General features: G+C 39.7%; 1 protein-coding gene across 7 annotated transcripts in view; it reads right to left on the reverse strand.

Annotated features, from left to right (window-relative positions):
- FBRSL1 (fibrosin like 1) overlaps positions 1-27223 on the reverse strand; it is a 740088-nt gene that overhangs the window by 219492 nt on the left and 493373 nt on the right. The window lies entirely within an intron of this gene.

Consider the following 27223-nt stretch of genomic DNA (forward strand, 5'->3'; position numbering starts at 1 on the left):
CAACAAGCTGAGACCATGCACCACAAGTATGGAAACTGGACGTGCGAAATCTGCACATCTGTATTACCGAAGTAAGAAAAGGAAACCTTTTCTTAGGTCATCTAGTCCCCATCTTCTAATCTCGAGAGAAGGAGGATTGTTCCTTACTGTATAATAAGTTAGCTTAATTGAAACGTTGTGAAACATAATGCAGTTATGCTGTGACACCCTTGCCTTTCTGTGGTTTGCCTTAGAAATTATACAATCTCTCCTTTCTTTTGGCATATGAAGTGGCCATCCCCAAGGACCCTATGACTCTGTATTCTTTGATACGTACAAAACACACAATAAACTTGGCATTCGTCGGTCATGATTCTATAGTTAAGATTGCCACAGGTTTCCAATCTAAAGCTTATTCTCACCTAACTTTCTGCAGTAATAATATTCCCACCTAAAAATGTATGTGGATCATGGATGGGGGGCAGGGTGGTCAATAATTTTTTGGCTGTTATTTCAACAAACACTTTTCAGATGTTTCAAAAGTCTTTAAAAAGTGGCATGACCCGTCCCTTCTTCAAACTGTAACACCCTCTTCTGATTTTCAGCCTCCTTTCACTGACAAATGCCACAGTTTTACACCAGCATGTGCATCCGTGCACTCGTGTCTCTCACAGTTCTGAAGAAACAAGAATTCAAAGCAAAAAAGTTGGTAATCTTGGTTACTACTGATTTGATCTCTCTTTAATGACGCTGCTATAGCGAGACTTATCCATCTATCAGGAGCAATGGTCAGTGGTTAGGTTAAGCTGAGAACACTCTATAGGTAATTGGTCAGTCTCTAAGGTGCCACAAGTACTCCTTTTCTTTCTATAGGTAATGTGGTGCTACAGGTAGAATAGCCTTAGCCAGCTGAATGCTTCAGCACCTGAACCTTCTGTGCAAATGTAGAAGAGCGGCGAGCCTATTTTAAAGTATAAAAATATAAGCAATTCAATAGGAGATGGGGCTACCGAGCTAAATAGGATCCCATGGCAACAACCTGGGTCTCCCCTCACAGCCCACCATAGGTTTATGCAACTCTGTTTTCACTTCTGAGCTACGTTTCGCTTTTTAAAAGAAAGAAAAGAAGGAAAGTCACAACACACAAACTTTGTTAAACTTTCAGGTGCCCTTAAGGTTCAGTCATTCAGTTAACTGCAAAGAGCTAAATACATTTGTTCCATGTGTTATACTGTGCACTCCATTTACAAGAATCACTGATATTAGAATCAACCACGTATAGTGATCAAAACCACTGGAACAAAATCATTCCTAAACTAACTAAAATAAGCCGCTTGTAAGAATCAGCTGCTTATAAGAATCAAATCATCCAGGACAAATGTAATTCTTATAAAAGGAGTGCACTTGTATAAAGTAGCAAATATTTAATAATGGGCTCTTCAATTTAGCAGAAAAAGTTACAACTTGGTCCAATGACGAAGTCAAAACTAGACAAATTTAGACTGGAAATAAGGTGTACATTTTCAACAGTGAGAGTAATTAACCACTGAAACAATTTACCAATGGTCGTAGTGGATTTTCTATCACTGAGCATTTTTAAATCAAATTGGATTTTCTCTAAAATATATGCTCTAGAATTATGTTTGGGAAGTTCTATGGCCTGTGTTATACAGGAGGTCAGACTATATAATCCCTTCTGGCCTTGGAATCTATGAATCTATGGAAAATACTGCAAGAAAGAAGGATGTAAAATTCCTGTGATGCTGCGATAGCCATGCGTGCCTAAACTGAAATTCTGGAAAGAAACAATCCAAAAACTGCAGCAGACTCAGAGATATGCAACCCTGTTCCCTTCAAGAGCTGTGCTTATAGAACCAAATGTCACAAGGTAGGCTGCACTACATTTGTATTTTGCACATCTTCAAACATCAGCTTATCAAATCATTACCACTGTCAGGGTAATCTTCAGAAACCACTGGAAGCCAATGCCTATTGGACAGCTCTTGTGCTACACATTAAGTACATGGTTAAATGTTTTGCTAGACTGAAACCTAAATTCTCAGTGACAGAACCTTCAAAGATGCTGTTGCCCCCTACTTTTCAGCATATTTAAAACTTCACTAAGGAATCACAGAATATCAGGATTGGAAGGGACCTCAGGAGGTCATCTAGTCCAAACCCCTGCTCAAAGCAGGACCAATCCCCAATTTTTGCCCCAAATCCCTAAATGGCCCCCTCAAGGATTGAACTCACAACCCTGGGTTTAGCAGGCCAATGCTCAAACCACTGAGCTATCCCTCCCCCCAACTTTATACAGACTGGTCCTTAGCAAATAATTTCACACATGCCCTACTTTTCAACTTATGTTGCTAAGTTTCATGAAATAAACAAATAAATAGAAGGGGTTAGTGTCACTTCTGGAGACCGGGGGTTTCCACATCATGTTTGACGGTCAAAAGACAAAACCACTTTGTTAGAGACTCTCATCCTAGTCCCTAGCCCCAGTGGATGTTTGCTGACCTCAGAAAGACCCTCACAACAAAGCTGTGCTGTTTTCTGTTCTGGTGAGGCCCAGGCCTAAGACCGAAGGGGCACCGCACCTCGTGATTAAAGTGCATTGGCAGCACAGTGTGTGTAGGCACCTGCCTGAACCTGAACTTGGCTCAACACAGTACTGACAAAGCATCAATCGAAAAGCCTAAGAGAAAAAGAAAAGGGAGATAGAGTCAGAGCAGTAAGCTAATTATGGTCTCTATAAATACACTATTTAGGGAGACTGGATGATTTAGGGGATTGGGAGCTTTTCATCTCCAACTGTGTGGTCGAAATCCAGCCTAAGTCAGTAGTGACCAAAAGCCAGTATCATCTAACAGCTGTTTGGAGCTCAATATGAAACAGATTACTTTAGTCCAGTTCCTATAGTGGTCCATGGTCCATGGCCCCAAACCACCATCCAGTTGATTCTACTTCTTGTGGTCTCTCTGGCCTGGTCTACACTAGAAAATTAGGTCGGTTTAACTACATCGGTCAGGGGTGCAAAAAATCCATGTCCCTGAGCGAGGTAGGTAAGCCCACTTAAGTCCCTGTATAGACAGAGCTAGACTAATGGAAGAAGTCTTCCATCGACCTAGCTACTGCCTCTCAGGGAAGTGGATTACCTACGCTGATGGAAGAACTCCTCCCATCGGTGTAGGTAGTGTCTACACTGAAGCACTACAGTGGTGCTGCTGCAGTGGCTCAACTGTGTTTTAGGTGTACACAAGCTATAGATTGAATGAACCAAAAAGACTTAATTATCTTTTCACACTGAAGGCGGTGTCTACACAACACTGTGGCTATCATTTTGACTGCTGTGTCACTTAGACTTGCACTGAGATGGGATTAGTAGATTAATCGGTTTCAAAGACAGAAGAGACTATTTTGACCATATAGTCTGACCTCCTGCATAACACAGGCCAGAGAATTTTACCTAATGTTTCCTGCATCTAGACCAATAACTTGTGGTTGAACTACGGCATATCTTTTAGAGAGACTCCCAGTCTTGATTTAAAGACCCCAAGTGATAGATAAATGACTCAGTGGCTAAAGTGGTGGCTACAGCTGGAGGTTTCTACTCATATACGCTGAATCTACCCCTAGTGTGGATTAATTGGGGCAAGCGATGGAGGGAATTTTTTTAGAAAATTTCCCTCTTTAAATAGGGCCCAAACAGTAACCAACTTGAAACAAATTTGAAGTAAATCTGAGAGGTAGTGGGGGGGAGGTTGCACTGTTGATATCCTATATTGTACTGGTTCTATAAATGTGGGACTTTCCAGGCTGCCAACCGACCACCTTGTAACAGCTCTAAATGTAATTTAAAAATTATACATACAAACTAATCAAGTAATTTCCACTTCTTGTTTGAGAATTCTGTATCTCACAAGCATTAACAGAAATTCTTGCTGAGACTTATTCAAAAGAACCCAGTTGTACCACTTGATATAAATTCTAATTAACCAAGCCCAGAAAAGTATTATTTCATTTTAAAATAATTCTTAAAAATGTCTTTAAAGTTGATATATTTTTGCCTATTAGTCATGCCAAGATATTTCATAGATTTGCAACATAAATGTTAGCCTCTCTAAACATGGTAGTTTAGTTCAAATGTTTTTGAAAGCAGATTTTTTTAAAAAATAATTTTGGAATGTAAATATCCATTATTATCCAAATCTAATGTGATTTCTAGGAGGTTATAAGTATTAGTGGCTTTTGAAGATTCACGGTTGTCTCTCTATTTACAGCTGAGTAGTGTATAATTTGGAAAAAAATGAAAAAGGCACTGTAGAAAACTAAAAACAATCTTACCTGTGCTTTAAGGGAAAAAAGCTCTACGGGAAACTTGCTTGCTTAATATAGATCTGGTAGACTCACACAACCATAATGAGTATAAAAATCCATTACAGATGGCTTGCATTACTAAAAGGTGCAGAACTGCCCTATTTTGATACCTAATTTTGCTCTGTGTGATACACAACTTTGCCTGACATAGATAAGTGAAAGCTGTAAAAAGCAAGTGAACCATCAAAACTGCACTCTAAATTTTATAAACTGACATACAAATGAAACAAACATCTGATATCTGAGGATAAGTTTTTCAATTCAGAATCTGAAAATACACCATAATTAATTGTTTAAAAACGAAAAGGAAAGCAAAGATTTTCATTTCATTTTAATTTACATTTTCCTTAGTTTAAACACCGAGGCTTCAATCCTGCAATTGAAAAAGCCAGCGAAGCACCACGTGGGTGAAGAGCAGTTTGCAAATTTGGCTCCATCCGCATGAATCCAAATGCAAGATGTTGCCTTTAAATGGACTATTTTGGACAGCAAGCAACAACTACCTCGTTTATCTTATGGACCAGATAAGAGAGGCTAGATTTCTTTTCCAATCTCTTCCAATCCTGCATAGATTTAACGTACATAAGCTTTACTCATCTGAGTAGATCCACTGACTTCACTGCAACTATTCAAGTCAGCAAATGTACACACGTTCTTAGTCTTTGCAGGAACTGGGCTCCAATCTCTGTGATTCTACAAAGAAACAAGCCCAGCGCGCTCTATGTATGTTAACCTTTGAATCAAACCTGCTAATAGAGCTAAAAGAATGCTACAGCGTGCAAGAAATAATTATAATTATCAGTGTATGATTTGGACTACTGATCAATATAGAATGACCTGGAAAATGGAGAGTGTAAAAACAAGCTCAAGCTCTGGAAAATGGAGGGTGTGCAACAAGCCCAAATAGATTTTCCTCCACCTCCCACCCATTCTCAAAGGAAATCAATGGCCAGCTCCAGTGAAAAGCCAAGCTACAATATTTATTAAGTGTATGGGGTTTTTCTTAAACAATTTAAAGAAACTTACATTCATGTACACATAAAGAAACAGGAACTCTCAGGCTGCTGAATGTGCAAGAGTGACACAAAGAAAGAAGCAACTACAACAAAAGCAATTCCGCCTGGGGAAATACATGAAAAACAAAACCAATGTCATCTCTTCCTGCCCCACCCTCCCAAAAAAGTAGATTTCAATAGATCAGTTTAGTTTCTGTGGTAACACACTTCAGTATCCTTATGCCCCCCTCCCCATGATAAAAGAAAGGCCTTGGGTCAAAAGAGAAAGACTCATGTTTTGTGTTGAGAGGAGGTTTAAATGAATAATTAAGTAATAGGAAAAACTTCAAGTTGACCCACAAGATTCTCAGGGACCTATGGAGAAAAGGCTGTTCTGGGATGATGGGAGGGGTTCCAGAGGTACTCTCAAAAGAACTAGCAAACTAAGATGGTGTAAGTCACACAACCAGTTTCCACACAAACTTTGTCTAAGGAATGTCAACTGCAGAGGAATTAAAAAAAAAAAAAAAGAAGCAGCAGCTCTCCACAGTTTTACCTCCCACGCAGCTGTTGTCAATGGGACAAAAGCCCTTGTCAAAATACAAAGTTAAAGAAATGTAAAGAATGGCAACTGTTGACAGCTATGGGGGCTCATTGAAAGACAAAAGCTTCAATTACCTGGATATTCCTAGAGGCCTGTTAACACTCCTGGTCTATAAGCAAACTGTAAACAGCCCATTGTACTATGTTCATACAGGCTTGTAAAAGGATTGTTTGCTGAATTTTGCCAATTGCCTCTTAATTCCACCAAGAATGTTTGCAAAGCAGACCCTAATTGCCCCAGAGTTTGTAAACAGTTTCCTCCAACACAAGGTTCCAGTCAGGGAAAGTTAACGAAAAAGAAAAACACAGTGGAACTGGCTCAATCTGCCACACAGAGGCCATATATGCTTCCCATCCTCCTGCCCTAAATGAGGTTGAAGTGAACTTTCTAGTAAGGTATGGAGCAGAGAGGCAAACAATTTCTTTTTGTGAATACAGACTAACACGGCTGCTACTCTGAAACCTGTCAAAATGGATTGCAGTTAGTGCATTGAAGAGATTGCAAAACCAGCTGTTAAATCAACATGGAAAGAGGACTTGATCACAATCTCATCAACTGCTATGGTGCAAGATCAGATTCAGGATGAGGCAGAGGTTGCTTTGGAGGGTAAAAGTGGTGGTTTTCTACCTTCCACACATGTAATCCCAGAATTCCCTACACACTATTATCTGCCCCCACTATCTTGCCTCATGTCTGAGCAATCAGAGACAAGACTACTCTAGAGAGTGCAGGCTCACAGCCCTTGTCTTCTGTGGCTGTTGTGCGAGTGTTTGTGATTTCAAGCAGGGAATAGTTTCAATATGCCGTCCCCTATGCTTCCTGCCTCACAGTTCAAGACCTGGAGTTAGGGTTGGCTGGAGCTATGAGCCCAGCAAGAGGTGAATATGGCGGCTCCTGTGATGGGAGAGGGCATAAAAGGACAAGGTGGGCTGGGTTCTTGCAAGATTTCCAGCCTCAACAGGACTTCCAGGGAATACTGGGAGTCTCGCGGGACTTGGCATGAGATTCGGAGCTCTAAAGGGAGCCCTGTACTCAGAGCCACTTCCTGTTTCCAAGTGGAGACAGCCAAACTGATGCTGGCAGCTCCTTGTGGCAGGTGCCCAGTGCACAAATTTGCTGATTTAGGCTTAAAAAAAGGGTAACACAGTAGGAATCCCGAGAGCATCTTCTTATGAGATGGGGGAAACATGTCTAGCCCCCTGGGGCAAATGTGAAACAGGGGCCGGGACATTATCCCAGGGTTGCGGAGTGACTGATGGCAGCGCTTGCAGGGTGGGGGTCAAGGTCCCCTCTCGCCTCAACCTTCATAAAGGGGATGATTGTTAGCAGACAGGTAGAGGCACCCAGAGAACCTCCTAGCATGGTGACTGGCTTCCACTGTGGTGGGAGCAGCCAAAGAATTGTCAAAAGCTTAATGGGGTGCGAGTGACTGGTCTGAACTGCCCCCTGACGGGACCCTTGGATGTAATTTGACTAATAAAGTTGCGGCCTGGTTAAAACCCAGACCACATGTGTCCTTGCCTTCTTCCATGCGGTGAGCACACCAAAGTTGGATATGTCAGTGATTTAAAGACGGACAAGGAGTTACTTCAGTGGTGAAACACTCCAGTTTAATATTTGGCCTGTGGTTTAAAGACTTCAAGGTGCAGAGAATCCTCCAGCAAGTGACCCATGCCCTACGCTGCAGAGGAAGGTGAAAAACCCCTAGGGCCTCTGCCAATCTGCCCTGGAGGAAAATTCCTTCCCGACCTGAAATATGGCGATCAGCTAAACTAAACCCTGAGCATATGGGCAAGACTCACCAGCCAGACACCCAGGAAAGAGAGGGAAACATTATCCCTAGGACGATGTATGGATGCGTCTCTGCCTTAAAACAAATAGAGCACAGTCCTGATACTCCTGATTCGCACAGCACAACCAGTACAATAGTAATTTTTTCTACACCCACTTGTACATAGCTCACACACCCACTCATACAGTACCAAAAGATGGTCACAATATTTTGTGGTTATTATTTCCAACCATATATTATCATCTCATTTCCCTTTAATGGCCAGCTTGCTGGAAACATCAGGCTCAAAACCTTGCATTGTTTAAAAGCAAAATAAAATACTACATATTTTTAGGTTTCAGAGTAGCAGCCGTGTTAGTCTGTATCTGCAAAAGAAAAGGAGAACTTGTAGCACCTTAGAGACGAACAAATTTATTTGAGCATAAGCTTTCATGAGCTACAGCTCACTTCATTGGATGCATTCAGTGGAAAATACAGCGGGGAGATTTATATACATAGAGAAAATGAAACAATGGGTGTTACCATACACACTGTAACGATAAAGTGAGCTGTAGCTCATGAAAGCTTATGCTCAAATAAATTTGTTCGTCTCTAAGGTGCCACAAGTACTCCTTTTCTTTTTCCATATTTTTAAAGACTCCTCCCCCCTTGTTCCCTTCTTCTCACCCCACAAATTAATTCTCCAGAGCTGCAGGGAGGTGCTTATGGCAATGGTTGTGAATGTGTGTGCAGGGGTGTTGTTTCCTATTAAGTCTGGCATCAGATTCAAGTCTGCAGGGGCTTGCTTAAGATGATAGGAAGAAGAAGTTTTATCATGAGCCAAGCTGACAGAAAAGCCTGCTAATGGGACTTGAGGCATACACGCGAAACAAAGTGCCAAAACATTAAGCTACCGCCAAGTGTCAGAGGGCCACTGATTTATTGCAGCAATTTTGCCACTGTGTCCTTCTTTATAAAGTCCCATAAGCCCTTCCTGCTGGCAAGAAAGCATGAGCTGCTGCAGCTAGGGGGGAAGTTTAGATCCACAGCACAGAGACGGCCAAGAGAAAGGAGCGGGGGTGGAAAGAAGAAGGAAATCAAATGTTGACTTGAACTTGCCCCAGGCAGGAATGAGTCCTCTTAGGTCCACTGGCTCCTTGACAGTTTGATGAAATGAGTCAGGATCGCCCTATGGCTAGACCAGCTTAGGCTTCTGAGTGCTAGGGTAGAGCTGTAAGAAACAGATTGAGCCTCAGGGCAGCAATTTTTCCCCCTTCTCTCCTCCGCATTTGGCTAGGGGAAAGGGAGTTTATGAGCACTACAAATGTATATGCTGAGCCTTTGTCTATGTGCATGTAGGGGGGAAGTGGTGGTGGGGGGTGGGGGGGGGGAGGAGAACAGCACAAGTGTATTAGTAGTGGCAGCCAAGGATAGCCCTGAGCACTATAACTAATTTTGAGGGGCAATGATGCATCATATGGTCTGTCTGCTGTTTGGTCTGAGGGGGGCCCTGTTGTGAAGCAGCAATCAAGAGGACATTTTGTTAAGTGACCAACAGCTGTCATTTGCAAGCTGAGAGGAGAGAAGGAGGGGGGTGGGTGAACATTGTACCTTGGAGGCAGAGCACATTAATCCACCAATCTGCCTCAGATTTAACTCTAAAAATGCTCAGCACCTCCTCCACTCTATTACCCATCCTGAAAGATGCATTCCTCTCATGTGGTGTGACCCCCTCAGACAGTGCAAGCTTCCTTACCTCTCTGGGTCAAGGAACCAATGCTAAAATACTGTTTAAGTCCCTTTTAATTTCAAAAATCAAGTTGATCTGCTGCATCTTAGGGTCAATCCCTCATGGACTGTTTTTTTCCCCCCCTTTCCTTTTCCTTAGCATTCATAAATTAATCAAGGAAGACCCTGACACTTAGTCATTTCACGCTGTACTACATAAAAGACAGTCCCCTGATGATCCATGCTAGGATCTATTAAAAGGGGGGGGGGGAAGAGAGCTAAGAAAGAGGGGAGAAGAGGAGGGGGGAAAGGGAAAAAAACCTCAACCTTTTTGATTTTTTAGGATAAAAGCTGGAGGACTTTGTTAAAAATTCTAGCCTACATCAAAATACCTTAAATAATTCAAAGAACATGTTAAAGGGAAGAAACTGAATGTTGCTCTGATGTTCAATTGCTGCAACGCAGAATATTATTACCCAAAACACCACAGCCTGTTAAGGGAGAGAGCAGCCTTGAGCATTTCAGTTCTTTAGAAAAATGTCAGAACCTGTAAAAATCATAATTTCCAGCAACTTATTTTTTTTTTTTTTTTGCATGATGTAAACTCAGTGAGACTGAAATGTAGGTTTCTGACAAGCTGTTAACAAGACAACTTTAGATATCTGTCTGGAGCTCTCAGGGAGATGGCTGCCATTTCATTGCTTCGAAGAAGTTCATGACATGACAAGCAAAAATCAGGGAACAGAGACCTAAAAACCACGGTGTAATTTTCATTTGCTTCTGTCGTGAAAGAATTCAGGCAGAAATATTAGAAGGCTGCACAACTAAAAAAGCCAGCAACTGGAAAATCATTGCTTGGGTTTGACAAGCACATCTTTTTCTACTGAAAATGGATTTTTTTCCTCTCTTACGTGAAATAATTTTGTTAAAAAAAGGATTAACTCCAAATTATTTCATAAGATCTTCAAGGATTCTAAGAGCTGCCGGTTCTTCATACTCTGTCTAAAAATGATTCGTTTAATATGAAACTTCTTCTACCTTTAGGGAAATATAAAATCTGGTGCCACCTTTTCTTACGGCACACTGCAAGCTTCTGCTCTACTCTAGAGTAACCCGATGGACACTGCTGTAATATAAGGGCGTTTAATAAAAACAAATTCATATAAACAAAGAATATGAGCACCCAATGTCGTCCAAAGAGTACTGCTCACACCTCACTCAAAAGAATCCTTCTTGAAGGCTAAACAAGCTAGAATCACAAAATACAAGACTGAATTACAGAAGGTCTGGGGTTTCATCACACATCTGGCCTCAGGCCTTAGTATACCAGTCAACAGGCCCTCCACGACTCTTTGGAGGGACTAAATGGTCTCTCTTTCAGAATCTATCCGTGCTGCAGCATGATTAGACACATGTGAGAAACCTACATGGTAGAATCTGTGATCATGAAAGGGAGACCAAAGATGAGAATCTGGCTCAAAATCTCTTTCTATGTAAAACTGATAATCTGAAAGCGTTTTCTTATCCATAACTGTCAGCACACCAGGCGATGCATCTTATATTTTGTGTTTCTTAATCCAACTTGCGAGGTACTGGTAACATACTCTTTCAGCCAAAGATGTGAATCTAGCTCTGGCATCCAAAATTGAAAAGTTAGTCTTAGTTCAATTCTTAACAACAGTGTTATAAGTATGGACCTCATAGCATAAGTGCTGAGGTCCATTCGCTGACAATTTGACAAATTTTCCCCTCCATTATAGTGCTTTGACATTATAGTGATAGATGCTTTAGGGAACCCTAAGACAGACAAAAAGAAAAGGAGTACTTGTGGCACCTTAGAGACTAACAGATTTATTTGAGCATAAGCTTTCGTGAGCTACAGCTCACTTCATCAGACGCATTCACTGGAAAATACTAAGACAGACAGACACACATTTTCAACTCCATGGTTAATTACAGCCTGCACTGGCATGGAGATAGAGTGGATGATCCAGTAGATCATTTCTCTCTCTACCATCTATGATTCTACGACTGATATAAATGGGGTACCTACCTTTGGTTTAACTAAGGGCCAGAATTTGGCCCAGTATTTACACAGACCAGGCAAATACTGAACTGAAGTTTTTTCATCCCTTCCTCTTTCAATTCTTTTCTACACAGCTCAATGGTGCAAATCTAAGGCTGCTTTTGGATAATTGAAAGGACAGCGCACACAAAGTTGAATGGCTGACACTGCATTTCACCAATTTACAACACGGAGAGAACTCTGACAAGAAAAGAAGTCTGGTTTGTCCCTCTTCAGAGGCAATGACAAGTTCTTTTCATTCCCTACTTACTATGGCATTGTGTGACCTGTCAGTCATTTTCTTTTCATTAGGCAGACGCTTTGGGAGACATCACCGTGTCAGTGCTCTACATGGGCTTTCACTGAGAAGCTAGAGAAAGATTCATTACTTCTTTTTTATTCTGTAGTTTTAAAATGTGACTAACCTCACCTGCTTCTAACAGGTGGCTCATCCTATCCCTTGTTTGGGCATTCCTAGCCTCTTGGTTCTGCCCAACTTAGCTTTATGAGATTGTGGCTCCCCAATATCCTCACACTCCAAGATGGCTCCTTAGAGGAGAAAGAGAGAGAGTAAAATGGAGAGAGAATTTTCAATTACTCTGCCAGCCCTGTCATCCCATCCTCGCAGCTCGCGTATTCTGTGTATAATATTCAACAGTGACCTTGCTTATAGCCTAGATGTTAACATGAAGTAACTCTAGTCCTTGTCTGCAACCAGAAAGTGGAGTCAGGCAAACAGCAAATATTAACTCAAAAAGCAAACTATTTGCAATGGTGAAGGGTGAAGACAATTGTGGTTTGACTACATAAGCCTTACTAAATTTAAAGAGGGAGGTTGGGTTATTTGGATTTGACCAAAAGTCATTATGTCACTTCATTATATGGTAATCCCTCACCGTAATCATAGCTATCTGTCCAGAGATCTCAAGCTTATTGTAAATACAATTTTTTTTTTCTACTTGGGCCTTATCTAGTCCAGGTGTACGTTTAAATGCTATATCCATGTTACAATAGGATAACAAAAGGAGCAAAAGTACTAAAACACTAAGAAATAACAAGGGTTTATTAAATGTGCCTCTGCTATGACTGGAATACATTTAGATATTCTTAGCTCTCCTGTGGTATTGCATGTAATTCTGTTTGGGAATTTCATTTACCTATATATTTGGTGGAGAACATGCATGGCTGTCTATTAGTTGGCAGGAAGCTGTTATAGGAAATTTCAGCAAGGAACTCAGTAGATAAAGTGCTTTTTAATCTATTCATATCATACTTAATAAAACTGACCCTTCCAGAATGAACAGCAGCTTGTGGCTATGGAATATGCTGTGATTTGTTATGGCTAAGTCATGGGAATATTTATTTCATTTTACTTTATAAATAAAGAGCTGCATTTGTCCCATTTGATCATCCTGTCAACTTAACTCCTTTGCAAGCCATTGCTTCTCCCCATCCAGACACATTCTTTAAAAAGTAGAGCGACTGGTTTTCACATGGCGGCAATGAAACCACAGAATGGGCTACACATCAACACATGCACCTAGCCACACATATGCACAATGTGTGTTCCAGGTCACGGGAGGAGTTAAAAGAAACTGGGCCAAGACTGATGTTAAAGAACTTGTGCCCAACATTTTCAAACTTGGATGCCTAAAGTTGGGCACCTAATTCCAAAAAAGGTGTATTTTACAAACCCAACTTTGGGTATCCAAATTTGAAAATGTTGGGCCCAAGTTCTTTAACAACTTTATAGGTATGGCCATCTTAGGACAAGTGGTGACACCAAGCAGAGCTCGCAAATTGCATACAAGATCATCTATTCCCATGGTTATACACATAATTTTTAGCATAATGTTCAATTTGGAATTTGGACCTGAAACTTAATCAAAGGGAGAAGGACCTACAGCATTCCCTATTTGTCTTAAATCAGGAAAACAAAGTACACTATATAATAATTTCAGCGGATGTCCTAATGTTACTCAGGTGACTCAGATGCATGGTTCTGTTAAGGCCTTTTAACTGCCCAAAAGGAAAGTCTTTGGTGCTGTCACATGTATGACTTAGAAGACTTATGTATAATTAACATTATAATCAATGTTATTTAATCCCATTGCTATTTAACTCAGAAAAAACTGTTTGCTGTTGTTGATAATAAAGGATAAACCTTATAATAACTACCAGTCATGTCTGCATGAACATCATCATGTAATCTGGTTAATGATTTAACATTAACCAGAAGCCCATCTACAGAAGCCCATTTCCTCTCTGAGGCAGCTTTCAGCGTATGTGCTAAAACACTTCAATCACGGTTGTGGAGGGAAGGACAGCCTGGCCTCCTTGATTGTACTAGTAGGTAGTACAGGCCCTGGGCAAAAAAATTACTAAGATGGCAGCTTAAGAACATGTTAAATCCAAGGTGTAAAGGGAACAGAAATTTTAGATGCATACAATGCAACTCTTAAACAGTCACATTTGAACAGACTCCCTCCTTTCACTCCATCCAGCCCTCAAAGCTGTAGAGATAGGTAAGTCATGGAGGTGAAGAAAACCATTGCCTGGAGTATTCCCATGTGTATTTTTACTGAATGTTATGCAATGAAGTATCTGAGGACTGGGCCCCTGTCATTAACCAGCTTTTGCCTTGAACTATTGAAAGACAAACTTGAAAATGATAGGTTTCACTTTAGATTAGAAATTGTGGGTGCTTATCTGAAACGTTGAATACTCTCTACCTTCTCATCTCACCCATCCCTTCACTTCCCTTTCAGTAACCCCTGGGTACCCAACTTGCTCTTGCCAACCTGCAAATCCTCAATGCTCCACCCAACTTTATCTACGGAAGCGTCTACCTACCTTTGCATTCCATTTGTATCCACTGGAAAGATAGTCTGGCCTGCACTGACCTCAAAGATGGAGTTTGGAGCCTCTGGAAAGTTCTCAAGGAGCCTAACGTGCATTTGAAACCCTCCGTAACTGACCCTTCTGTAACACTTAAAATTAGTTTGGGGGTCAACCCACTTTTTGTTGTTGTTTGCAAATTTAATATTTTTATTTATTTTTACATATATTTCTTCTTCAGAGCAAATGTCTGCTTGGATGGATGGATGGATGGATGGATGGATGGATGGATGGATGGATGGATGGATGCTAACAGCTGGGTCTCCCCAAGCAAACTGACAACAATGAATGTAAGCCCCAACTCTTTGATAAGCCTTTCCTCAGTAGTGATATCTTTCTCCAGGACTAACCCACAACAGGATGGCTGAAAAGTAGAAGAAAAGAAGGAACACCTCAAGAGGAGGAGGAGTAGATGAAGAACAGTAAATTAAAGAACAAAGATAACAAAAAACAACCCCTTCTCCCCCATTGTGGACTAGCAATGGGATGGGACTACAAATATTGCCCTCCTTCCATGCTTATTGCTACCTTTAATTGCTATTCAGCATAATTACCACACCTTAGAAACACCTATGATTAGATTAGATGGAACAAACTAGTATGTATTAGTCATCATCCCAAAAATATTCCATTAAGGAAGCTGATTTCAGCTGCAAGCAATTAGTATAAGCAAGAGTGAATATAAAAATCTGTTTGAGAAACTGGAAAATACCTTCATGCTGTCCATTTTAACGACTCTCTACTTAGTATACTGAAGTTAAGAATACAGGCCTGTTGCTGCTATACGTGGGGGGTACAATAGTACTGGAAGTAAATTTTGTACCTGTTGTGATTTTCATATTGCATTTTGGTACCTCAGAGCCATTACATCTGCTGAAAATGGCTCGTAGCCACAAGCAGCAGTAAAATGCATCAATAGCAACTCACAATAATAGCATTATTAATGCATGTCACTACTACACATGTAATAACAGGAGGAGTTTTCATCGACTGCAGCGTAATTAGATGCCTTTAAATTTGCTTTAAAGCCTTTTAATGAAGGTACACAGTGGGAAGAGTCTCCTCAGCATTCACATGAAATGTTTGCACAGGTAACTAAAAAGCCCAGGGGCTTCTGGCAAGCTTTTTTGGAATACATGCAGAGAACGGCAGGAACTGAATGCAGTCTCCCCCAAGTACATTTTCTTTTAAATTTTCATTTTAAATCACACCTAGCACACTTTTGTTTATGCAGCAGAAATACCATTTAAAGCAAACCAGTTTGTTGGCCCAGCTGGTTAATGAAAAACGGTCACAACTACAAAAACAAATCTTTGTTTTCAATTTTCAGTAAGCAGAGCTTTAAAAGAAGAAGCTGCTCTTGAAACCGTGACAATTTTTTCCCTACCCCCCCCCCCAAAAGTCCTTCCTAGCAACTTCAATTATGATACTTTCATGTCAAATGAATTATATTACTGAAAATAAATCTTTCTAAGATGCACAAGAGGGTTATCTGGCTCCAGTCAGACTTACGCATTACTGGTTTTATATGTTGTACTCTACTTGATTAATATAGGTAATCAAATTATATTGCCTTCCCCTGTGCTCTCAAATTCAAGGCTATAATGTTTTCAATGACAAAGTTCACAGAGTTGTATAAAAATGTACCTCACGCTGTACCAGCCCTTTACTGCTGTAGTAAAACACCATTTTCAATTTAGTAATAAGTGATATAAAACAGAGTGTCTTGATTGGCAGGGTCGCGTTCATCATGCAGTGCCCTTTGATGCAGCATACGTCAGAATGGAAACGTAAGGAAAGAATCTACCACAACATCTGACACCGATCCCTTTGTCTGGCATTTTTCTAAAAGAAGCACTGATTTCTTCCCAAAAGAACGCACAGAGGGCTACAGAAGGGCAGACTCAGAGAAGTACATTAATTTCATTAAGTTCCACCATATAAAGGTTTTCCTGTGCTGTAGCCAATCCTGTAACATTGCTTCCTACCTTGAATGGTAAATAACAAAAAAGGGAGTAAGTGTGGCACAGTGGATAGAGCTCAGTCAGGAAACATGGGTTCTTTTATGGCTCTGCGTCTGATTTGCTGTTTGGTCATAAGCTAGTTGCCTAGGCCTACATTTTTAAGAAACTAGTGATTTTGGATGTTCAGCATGAGACACTGTCTGAAAATGAGGCCCCTTTAAGGTAAGTGCTAAGCACTTTGTGAACATTAAGCCCCTTTAAGGTGCCTTAAGATGGTCAGTCAAAAACTTAGACACCCAAAATCCTCAGTCATTTCTGAAAATGTAGGCCCTAATCTTTCTGTGCCTCATTTTTCCCATCTGTAAAATACGGATAATAATATTTACCTATATTTGTTAAGTACTTTGAGCGCCACAGAGGAAAAACATATTAACAAAAATATTATTATGAGTAATACCATAGGCTGAGTTATAAAACCACTTCATGGGGTACTAGATTATGTTTTTCTGCTAACTGATGTCTTTTCTAAACATGTATATTGAACAAATGATATTACCAGGAAAGACAACTCTTAGAGTCAGGAATTAGTAATGTTATCCCAGGTTTGTTTCCTTGGCAACTTCACATTTCAAAATCTACCCCAAGGCAAAATATAGGCAACATATCCTTCTCAAATCATACCCTGATAATCTTGTGATTAAAAGCATCACCATAATGTGGCCTTGCCATATGATGGAGAATTAACAACTCTATATTAAATGATCCACTGATGTTGAATGAAATGAAAGTAGCCTTGCAAGAATATTTAACACTTAATGAGAAGAGCTGTATTAGAATAGGTTTAATCTAGGATGTAGCTATAGATGTCATAAGAAGGAATTTATGAGCATTGCTTCCACTAAAACAGAAATGCAAAATTGCTGAAATGAATTAGAAACAGATTAAAAAACTAGGACTGAAACATAAAAGAGACTGAGCTGATGCCACCCTCAGAGAGCTAATTTGAGATACAGGAGAACTTAATTTGCCTTTAACGGAGGAATCATAGTGTTTGATGTTATTAAAGAGAAGCCTGCATTATGAAGAAGGAAAGAAAGGCAGATAGTCTTTTGCCTTGTCAATTAAAAATGAAAACCCAACCAGAATATCAGCGGCAGACTCAAAGACCCAACAGAATAAAGTTACCGCTGCCTTAGGGACCATCAGAGTATCCTATGTGGGACTCTAAAAACAATTAAGTGCTGTGTAAAACATCACCAGTTTAGAACATACTTGCCTATGTTGCACAAGTTAATCCCTCTTGAAATGGATAACTCAGCATTAAAGAAATATACACTGCAATTGAGCAAATGCTTAGAGCTTGTGAAAAATATGAAATCCGATGAAGCCTCTTCTACCTCGGGAGGTGGTGGAATCTCCTTCCTTAGAGGTTTTTAAGGTCAGCCTTGACAAAGCCCTTGCTGGGATGATTTAGTTGTGGATTGGTCCTGCTTTTAGCAGGGGTTGGACTAGATGACCTTCTGAGGTCCCTTCCAACCCTGATATTCTAAGATTCTATGAGTAAGCTCTAGACAGTTTGGTCAGAATCTATACAGAAACAGCTCTCTCCCACCATGATAAGGCTCCCCAGGATCAGCTACACTATAATTTATTCATTGTATGGCTAATGTATCATCTCTCCTATTATGTAAGAAGAATCTCATATTTTCCATGTGTATTACATAGTCCAATCTCTTTCATCAACCAAGGAGGATCAGCTCCTTTATAAGTGAAGCTTTTGTCTTGCAGACTAGATACCTTAAACTCTGTGAATATTTGTAAGTAGGGAGAATTAGGTATTCTAGTCTGCCCTCCTCTATACATCACTGGCCATTACATTTCACCCTGTTACCTCTGTATTAAGCCCAATAACCTGTGGTTGACTAAAACATATCTGCAAGAAAGCCTCCGGTCTTGATTTGAAGACATTAAAAGATGGAGATTCCAACACATCCCTTGGTAATTTGTTCCAATAGTTAATCATTCTCACTGTTAAAAATTGAGAGTTATGGTTAACAATTCTGGACAAACTGAGTTGATCAAACATGAGTTCTTTTGTTGACAGCCTCTGTGAGTGTATTCAATATCTACTCTGCCTGATCCAATGAAATCATCTATGACTTACTATTACTACTTGCTAAAAAGGTGTTTGACTGTGTTGAGTGGCCCTTCTTTGAAATATCTGAAAAAATCTGCTTCAATCCCAATTTTCATCAATAGCTTGATGTACTATACCAATCATCTAAGTACTTGTTTCCAAATTAATGAAAAAGACTTATAAAGAGCTTTGATCTTGATGAGGGAACCCATCAAGAGTTCCCATTTATCTCCCTAAGTGCATGCTTTGATACTCAAGGCTCATGATCATTGCAACAGTGAATGTCCTGATGTTGCCATAAATACAGTTAGTGAAGCTGTGCTGCATACATATAGCTATCCCTGCTATATACTTCTTCTTTCCTTTTAGCCACTCCTCAGTCACAGATATTATGAGGTATGCCTGTAGGGTAAGTTAATAAAATCATTTCTATTAATTTGATTCTTACAAAAGTGCATTACAATATCTAATACTGAAAGTCAAGTTGCTCTAACTGCACTGTAAGTATACTGAAGCTAGAAGAGGAAGTGTTGTTAGAACACAGGACTATGAGCCAGGACTCAGGAGTTCTATTCTTGGCTTTGCCACTGACTTGCTTTGTAACCTCTCCCTGGCTCAGTTTTCCTAAATGTTAAATGGGTGTTGTAATACACACACACACACACACACACAGAGTACTCTCCTGCAAGCATGTTGTGGGAATTAACTCTTGTGAACCTTAGTGGAAAAATCCTACAGAAGGGTAAAACATTATTAATATTTCTATTTTCCTTTTTTCAAAAGATTTTGCCTGAGGTGAATTTTTTCCCTCTACTTCTGTGACTTTATTATTAGCTGAAAAGCTTTTATTAAGCCTCCATGCATCCCCTTGTTTAAATAAAGATACCAAATAAATAATGAGATATGGTTACATTTGAACATTACTAATAATTACATATTAGAATAAAATAATGGAAAACCAGTTGCTTTTTTTAAACTTATCTGCCAAGCCCCAAGGTCAGTGATCTGCATCTTCCTTCATGAAAGAGGATATGACAAACTCCTACAATGAAGCATTTTTTTGCTCTCCCTGTATTGATTTAGGTGAACAGGATGCCATGAAACACAGTACTTGGCAGGTAACCTCAATGTGGAACTCTTATTTTATTTTAAAATGTATGTATATTTGCAACCCGTCAGTGCATGCACACATTCTTGTTGTGACTGTGAACTTTAAAGAGGTTTCTTCAATTAGGTACAAAAGTTTTTAGTGCACTTTCTAAAACGGTAGCAAATGAATAAAACGTATATTGTAAGTGGAAGACATCTTAATGCAGTTTAAACTGGCTGGCTGGCTACCTAAAGTTGATTTTTTTATTTGTTTCTTTTAAAACACAGAATTACCTTTTTTTAAAAAAAATTTGTAAGGGAAACAGTCTCTCTTCAATATGCCAGGTGTTCCTCTACAAAAGTTTTAAACGTTGTGACAAGAGCACACCTCTAAATATTTTTTGCTCAGAGTTTAGAAAGCTTCCTTAATCAATTAAAACTGAATGGAGAGGTAACAAGTTACCAGCATGGACATTTTAAAGCAAATTAGAGCATGGAATCTTAGAATAGACTAAACGCCACTAATCCTGTGAGCATGCCCAGTGTGAAATATTTGTTCCTAGAATCCTCAGCAATCTCAGGCTGAGCTGGGTGCTAGTGTAGCTAATACATGTTCTGAGCCTTCCCCATGAGCCTGGATTCTGGCAGGATTTATTAATTATCACAGGAATGAGGTTTTACACATTATCCAGTAGAGATATCTGTCAGAAGTTTTGGTATTACTAAGGCTCCCATCCTGCAATGAGCTTCACAGCGTTGGAGTGATCTGTCCCTATATTGCAGGATGAGGGTCCAAATTTTCACCAGCATTTAATGGGCGGAGGCTCTTTAGCTAATTCCTCTCTCTTCTATTGCTCATCGTCCCACCAAATAAAAATAAACCGGTTTTGGTATTAGACCCTGAGGTTAGATCATGCCTGACATTCTGAAGATGTGAATCAGACTACAGTGCACTTACAACAGAATTACATTTATACAGATAATCTTAACATACAGGCACTATACTTTCATTGCACAGCCTGTGATTGACACCTTACCAGTTTCTTCTTATTTTGTTTGGAAAAGGATAGAGAGGAAAGATGGATTCAAATGAATTAAATAGGCCCAACAGAAAAGAAGAATTGATTCTGGGGCAATATGGCATGCTTTTTCCCCCCACAAGCATAAATGAAACCTATGGTCCTTAGCAACTCCAAAATCCCCATAATAGCAGAAATCGATATCAGTATGCAAAATGAGCCTATCAGGCTAATCATCATTGGCTTTGGATAAGTTGCTTTAGGAACTACCTGAGAAACAACAGTACCAAAAGCGTAAGATGAGGAGAGAAGAAGGACAAATTATTACTGGGTAACTGTCCCCCCCCCCCAAGAAGATCAGCATCCCAAAGAACTTGGACTCGTCTTTCAAAGAGCTATGCCCAGTAACGTGAAAGGTTGTACCGTACGCTACATTAGAGAGAATACATAAATCACTGTAAAATTCAGCATGATTAATATACGATTAGCTAATGTTTGTACAATGCTTTGAAGATTTACAGTGCTAATTAGAATTTCTAGATTGGTCTGGTTTCTGCCCCACTGCAATCCAGATCAGGAAATTAAAAAAAAACCTGTGCAGAAATTTATACAGACTGCCCGAAGATTGAAGAACCCATGAGACATTATTAAACCTTCTAAAATTAAAGTGGATAAATAAATAAAAATAAGAGAGAGAGAGAGAGAGAAGAGTCAGGGCATTACTGAAATTCGTTAGGAAAGAAAAAATAACCAAAGCTGATAATACTGACAGATGCTCCGATCCAACTCCCAGTAAAGCCAACAAAAAAAGACTCCTATTAACTGCAACTGGAGTTTGATGGAGCCTTCTAAATCAAAGTACAGATAGTGGAAATGGAGAAGCTTAATGCCCTGATTCCGGATAGCCCTTAAGCATGTGCTTAATTTTAAGCCCAGGCTGAAGACCCACTGACTTTAGTGGAATTTATGCAAATACTTAAGCAAATTCCTGAATTGTGGTCTAAGGGACAAGACAACAATATTAACTTTGCTCTGCTTTACAGTGTTCAGTGGAGAAGATGCAATGGATGTGCTGTAGATGGGGGATGCTGGGGGAATGCAGAGAACGAGAGAAGGAAATCCACTTTAGTCTTCATCTTAAAATCAGAATCCCAATCTGGGACATGAAAAGAAGAACAAAAGTGTAATGAGGTGACACAGACAATGTGTACTGTTTAGTGGTAGAAGCTTCCAAAGCAGCAGTAGATGAAAAGGTAAGATAGTAACTGTACAAACAAATAATGAAAAAGAGAAGATAGAAAGACACAAGAATGTGAATGAAAGAGTTGAATAAGTAAAGCCATTTGTGGTAAAAACGCAGTCTGTATACAATGACTCGCATGTGACCAATACACAGTGCAGGACAGAAATAGAATGACATCCAACAGAGTGATGTTGACTCTGCTACCGATCTGGCCTTTTCCTGCTTAATTAAAGCTGCTGAACACTTGAGCTGGAAAACTGTAATCCCCATTAAAGTGTCATTTTAGCTGTAGGTGATCAGACCTTTCAAGCTAAACTAAGTAATTATGCTAGCAGGAATTGTGCGTAGTATTAATGCTACCATAGGAAAGGCATAAATGTGCAGGCAGGAGCACCATCAATAGAGAATCCTAGTACAGAGTAACACTACTTAACACAACAAGGAGTCCGGTGGCACCTTAAAGACTAACAGTTAGTCTTTAAGGTGCCACCAGACTCCTTGTTGTTTTTGTGGATACAGACTAACATGGCTACCCCCGGATACATGACTACTTAACACATAAGGCAAAAAAGAAGTTTCACCTCTAGGTACATCTTCAGTACCACTGTGCCAGTACTTAGAGGGTACTGAGTGCCATGCAGAGAAAGGTAATATAACTCTACTGTTGTGTACTTGAGCATAAATACAATAGATTGGATAGACTGGCACCTGGGAATAAGGAATGCATATAATGGGAATTCACACCTAGGTAAATCATGAGTTTGATATAACCATCAAGTTTAAATGTAGCAGGAGAGTAGGCTCAAAGCAATCAAACACCCATCACGTGAATGTGTATGTAAATTATCATCAAGGCACAGAAATGCAGGTAGTGGTCTATAAAATTTAAGTTGGCTTTATACTGCTCTGCGTTCTAAGGAAGAAGAAATGTGACCCATGAAAATCTTAGCAATGCAAAAAGTGTGGAAACTTAAAGCCATTTCAGAGAATAAGTAAGGATTTAGAGCTTAGCAAATTCCTTTATGAACCAACTTCAAAAAGACTATGCAGGGGCACAGGAAGATGGGGGTACATCATCGATGCCTGTTGATTAGAAGGCATGCTGTGATGAAGCTGAAGCCATATTTAACCACTCATCCTAGAATGCTTGAGTTACTGAAAAGAAGTTAAACAGAAGAAAGCCAAAACAAATCAAACCTTCTAATTAGTGTTAAAATGAAATAAAGACACTTTCTTATTAAGTAGGTTGTACATTTTTCCATCCTGTGCTCTTGCAAAGATGACTAGGACAATTACTCACACAAAGTATAAAAAAGATGTAATTCCTAGGTATTTACAAATCTTTTCCAATTGTTTTTTTTAAACCAGCATCTGCTGCAATACATATTTGTAGCAAGTATTTAGAATGAAATATTTCACAAAGTACTTCAGCACTTCTTTGAGTATTTAATTTATCTGACATAAAAGAACAAGAGTATAGCATTTTTCAGTAAGTGGATGTAAAATACGCATTGCATGGATCCCTATAATTAAAAAAACAGCAAATCATTGTCATTAATGCACAAGCAAGATCATAAATGAATACATTATTAAGTCCTACTGAATTAATGTTTAACTGCAAAATAGAGTCGAAATTGAATGAGGCAATTAATCAGAGTAAGAACTGGGGAAAAAAAAGCTGCATCTGTCTCACTTTGAATACATTCAGCTGAACGACCTTCAAAACGGTACTGTCAATCAAAGCATGCCGCCCACTGATTTGACAGTCCTGGTGCCACCACAGAGGGAAAGTTTAGTCAGTGTAACAGATATAAGCTTTCACTCTGAGTCACTTCGGGGGTACATGTCACCCTAAGGGAATAGAACATTGGGTCTCAGGGGTCTCACCTCATAAAATCATGAAAGCTCAGATAGAGAAGATCATGCCAGTTACAAATGTGAACTACATCTGCTCAAAAATTCAAGAAAATGAAACTGCGGAAGCTGACATATATTAATTATAAGTTTTAGAGGCTTAATGCTCTTCACCATCTACAGTAAGCGAAAAAATTATGTTCAGAAGCTTTTGTTCCAGGGATTGTTCTTTGATCATCCAAAATATGCTAAATTCCTTTCTTCCTCGTCAATCTTAAATTCCACAGTGGAATTTTCTTTAATGGGATAATTAAACTCCCTGAGATTCCTGATTGCTCTAAAAGTCCCATATACTCTTATTTCAAATTATTTTAAAGTTGCCCTATTCAGATTAAGAAATTGTAAAATACTATTAATAATAATGACCCTTCTGCTGGCTAAAGCCTTTAACCATTCTCCACATGTAACAGTAAATATTTTAAAATATTATGATAAATCTGCTGTTCCACTGTATTACTAGCTGAAGCAGAGAGACAGTCTTTGAGACTTTTCTTCCATACACAGTTATGAAAACTAAACTATACTTAAAACTTTTGAAATTATATTGGTATTTTTGTTTCAAATTCTTAAGCAATAATGATCAGTTTGATACAGATTTTGCTTTGTTTTGTTGGTTAAAGCAAATGAGCTGCAACTCTTTCAAGCTGTAATTGTTTCCTCCTACAATGGATTGCTGGAGAGATTGGCATGAAGGTAGTCAGCATATTCATTTCCTTTCTTAACTGCATTAAGGTTTAGGTTTAGGACTTGCCATTGAAAATGTCTGCTCTGGGGTTTGTTGGTGAATTAATAATGATTAAAACGGTAGATAAGTTTGCCAGACATCTGAACTGTGGTTATCAAGTTCCTATACTCCTACATTCATACCAATGAGTGCATTACACACCTTGTATTATCTTTGCAGTGTACAGTAATTTGACATTTCGTATAATAGCAGCTTACTTCAGCAAAAAGTCATGCAGAATAGAATTACCTCTCTATTTCCCCATTAACACCAGCAATTACATTTTCTTTTTCTTTTCTTTTGTGGCGCATAAAGCAGGTGGCGTCACCAATGCCAGCTGATTTACTCTTGCGGGCCACCATGAATGTCTCTATGATACAGTACCCGTACTCATATTGCCTAAATACATCAGACAGGGACTGCAGTGTCTCATAAGATACCAACGCACTCATGTCACTGTAATGTTATATGCTCTATTGTGTGTCTGTTTTGTACCTCTGAAGCCTCCCTCGCATAGACTGCCCTAGGCTGATGGCCTAGAGTAACACTCAGGTTACGCCCGCACTACAAGCTAGGGAAGTGATTTCCCAGCTCACGTACACATACTTGCACGAGCCTTATGAGAACCAGCATGCGTGGAAATGGTAGCACAGCCATGGTAGGACGGGCAGGAGCAACATGGCTTAGGTGTACCAAGCGCGTACCAACAGGGGGCATGGAGGTTTGTACTCCGCACGGCTAAGCTGCACTGCCATTACCTGTGTCACTGCAGCTACACTCCTATTTACACTCAGGCTAGCGCTCCTCGAGCCAGTGTATGTCGCCAGAAGCTGGGACTCCCAGCCCAGCTCTCAGTTTAGACGTAGCCTAGGCGTAGAACTCAAATATATAACATAGGAAAAAATCAAAGAAGAGGAACACAATGGAGACGGTCTTCATTGTCACAGATTCTGAAACATCATTTAAAATTCACTTTGCCAGCAGAGGGAATTATTGCAGATAAAGACTATCCAAGCCAGAAGTTGGCATATGGAGACATTTCTGCACCATTGCAAAAATATCATCTCCTATCCAAATGCTTGATCTGCAAGATACTGAGTAAACTCAACTCCCGTTGAAGTGAATGGGAACTGAGGACACGCAGGACAGAATTTCTGGAAGGGTTCACTAACCACAATTAGGGCCAGATTTTCAAAAGAGCTCAGAATGTTCCATGCTGAGCTCTTTTCAGAAAGTCCATCCTTAAGCATCACAGCAGTTCGACTGAGTGCGGTGAGCCTGCTATGAATATGGGTTTGAGGGGAACAGGAAGATTAGTGTCAATGACTGATGGGTTTTCTTGATCTTTTACAGCCCAGGGACCTGATCCAAAGCCCACTGAAGTCAACAGAAAGACTCAGTTGACTTGGGATCAGACCCTGGCGCATATGATTTCCTGAACAAGGGAAAGTCCTTAGTGCAGAAGAGAGAGTGCTGTCCTCTTGAAAACAGGTTTCAGAGTAACAGCCGTGTTAGTCTGTATTCGCAAAAAGAAAAGGAGTACTTGTGGCACCTTAGAGACTAACTGATCTATTTGAGCATAAGCTTTCGTGAGCTACAGCTCACTTCATTCGATGAAGTGAGCTGTAGCTCACGAAAGCTTATGCTCAAATAGATCGGTTAGTCTCTAAGGTGCCACAAGTACTCCTTTTCCTCTTGAAAACAGTAAGGCTTAGATTTTCAAAGTTGCCCATGGAAGTTGGATGCCCTATTCCCACTCAGCTGTATAAAGAATTTTAACATCAAGAGAGTGGCCCCTATTAATTTTAGTAACTGTGGATGCAAAAGCAAAGATGATGATGTGACGTGACGAATTAGTGATGTCATATTTCAAGTTGGTAAATAAAACCATATTTGTTCTATATAAATAGCTATCTCGCCCTAACGAACAAGTTTCTAGGCACCATCTTACATGAGAATTATGTTAAAGAAATAAATAGAACTGAAATTATTGTATCCAGTTGCCATTAGGACCCCAATGTGTGAATCTCTTCAAATATGCAGAAGGAGGCATATTTGGTGTGGATAATCATAGCACAGCAAATTCAGAAAGCTATAGGAACAGAAGTTTTGATCTTCATAAGATCTATTGAAAAGCTGCCAATAACTGACTCTCTGAGCCAACAACATGGGTTAAAAGGGACCCAGTCTTAACAAGGAGAATAATTCACTCTATTTAATGTAAAAAGACTGAGAGAGATAAAGTGACCTATTGTGTGCCTTCAGTCCAAGCCAGTCATATTTATTAATGAGTGGTCATGCTATGCACACTGAACATGTAGCTCTTCAGATCTGATAGCAAAGACACAGAGTGAAACGGATTCAAAACTAGAAAGTATTACAGTGGGGAACTTCAGATTGTGTCTCCTGAGAAAAGCAAGTCCCGAAATAATCTAACTCTCCTTTCCTATGAGATTCACATCAGATAAAGAGTCTTACGCTTTAAGGACAATGGAAATTTGCTTTTCTACTGAAGGGATTAAAAATAGCTTTAGAAGCTATTCCCCAGGATGCATTTCCAGCGCAACAATATTTTGTCAGGATGCTGGCCTCTGAGATCTAGACATATGTTTCTGGATAAGCCTGTGTGTGTCCTTTCAGCCCTTTTCTAATGTGAGATATGCACAATTGTATCATCTAAAAGTAAACTTGAAAACCTCATCGGAATTGTCTA

This window comes from Natator depressus, chromosome 15, assembly GCF_965152275.1.
Source record: "Natator depressus isolate rNatDep1 chromosome 15, rNatDep2.hap1, whole genome shotgun sequence".
NCBI lineage: Eukaryota > Metazoa > Chordata > Testudines > Cheloniidae > Natator > Natator depressus.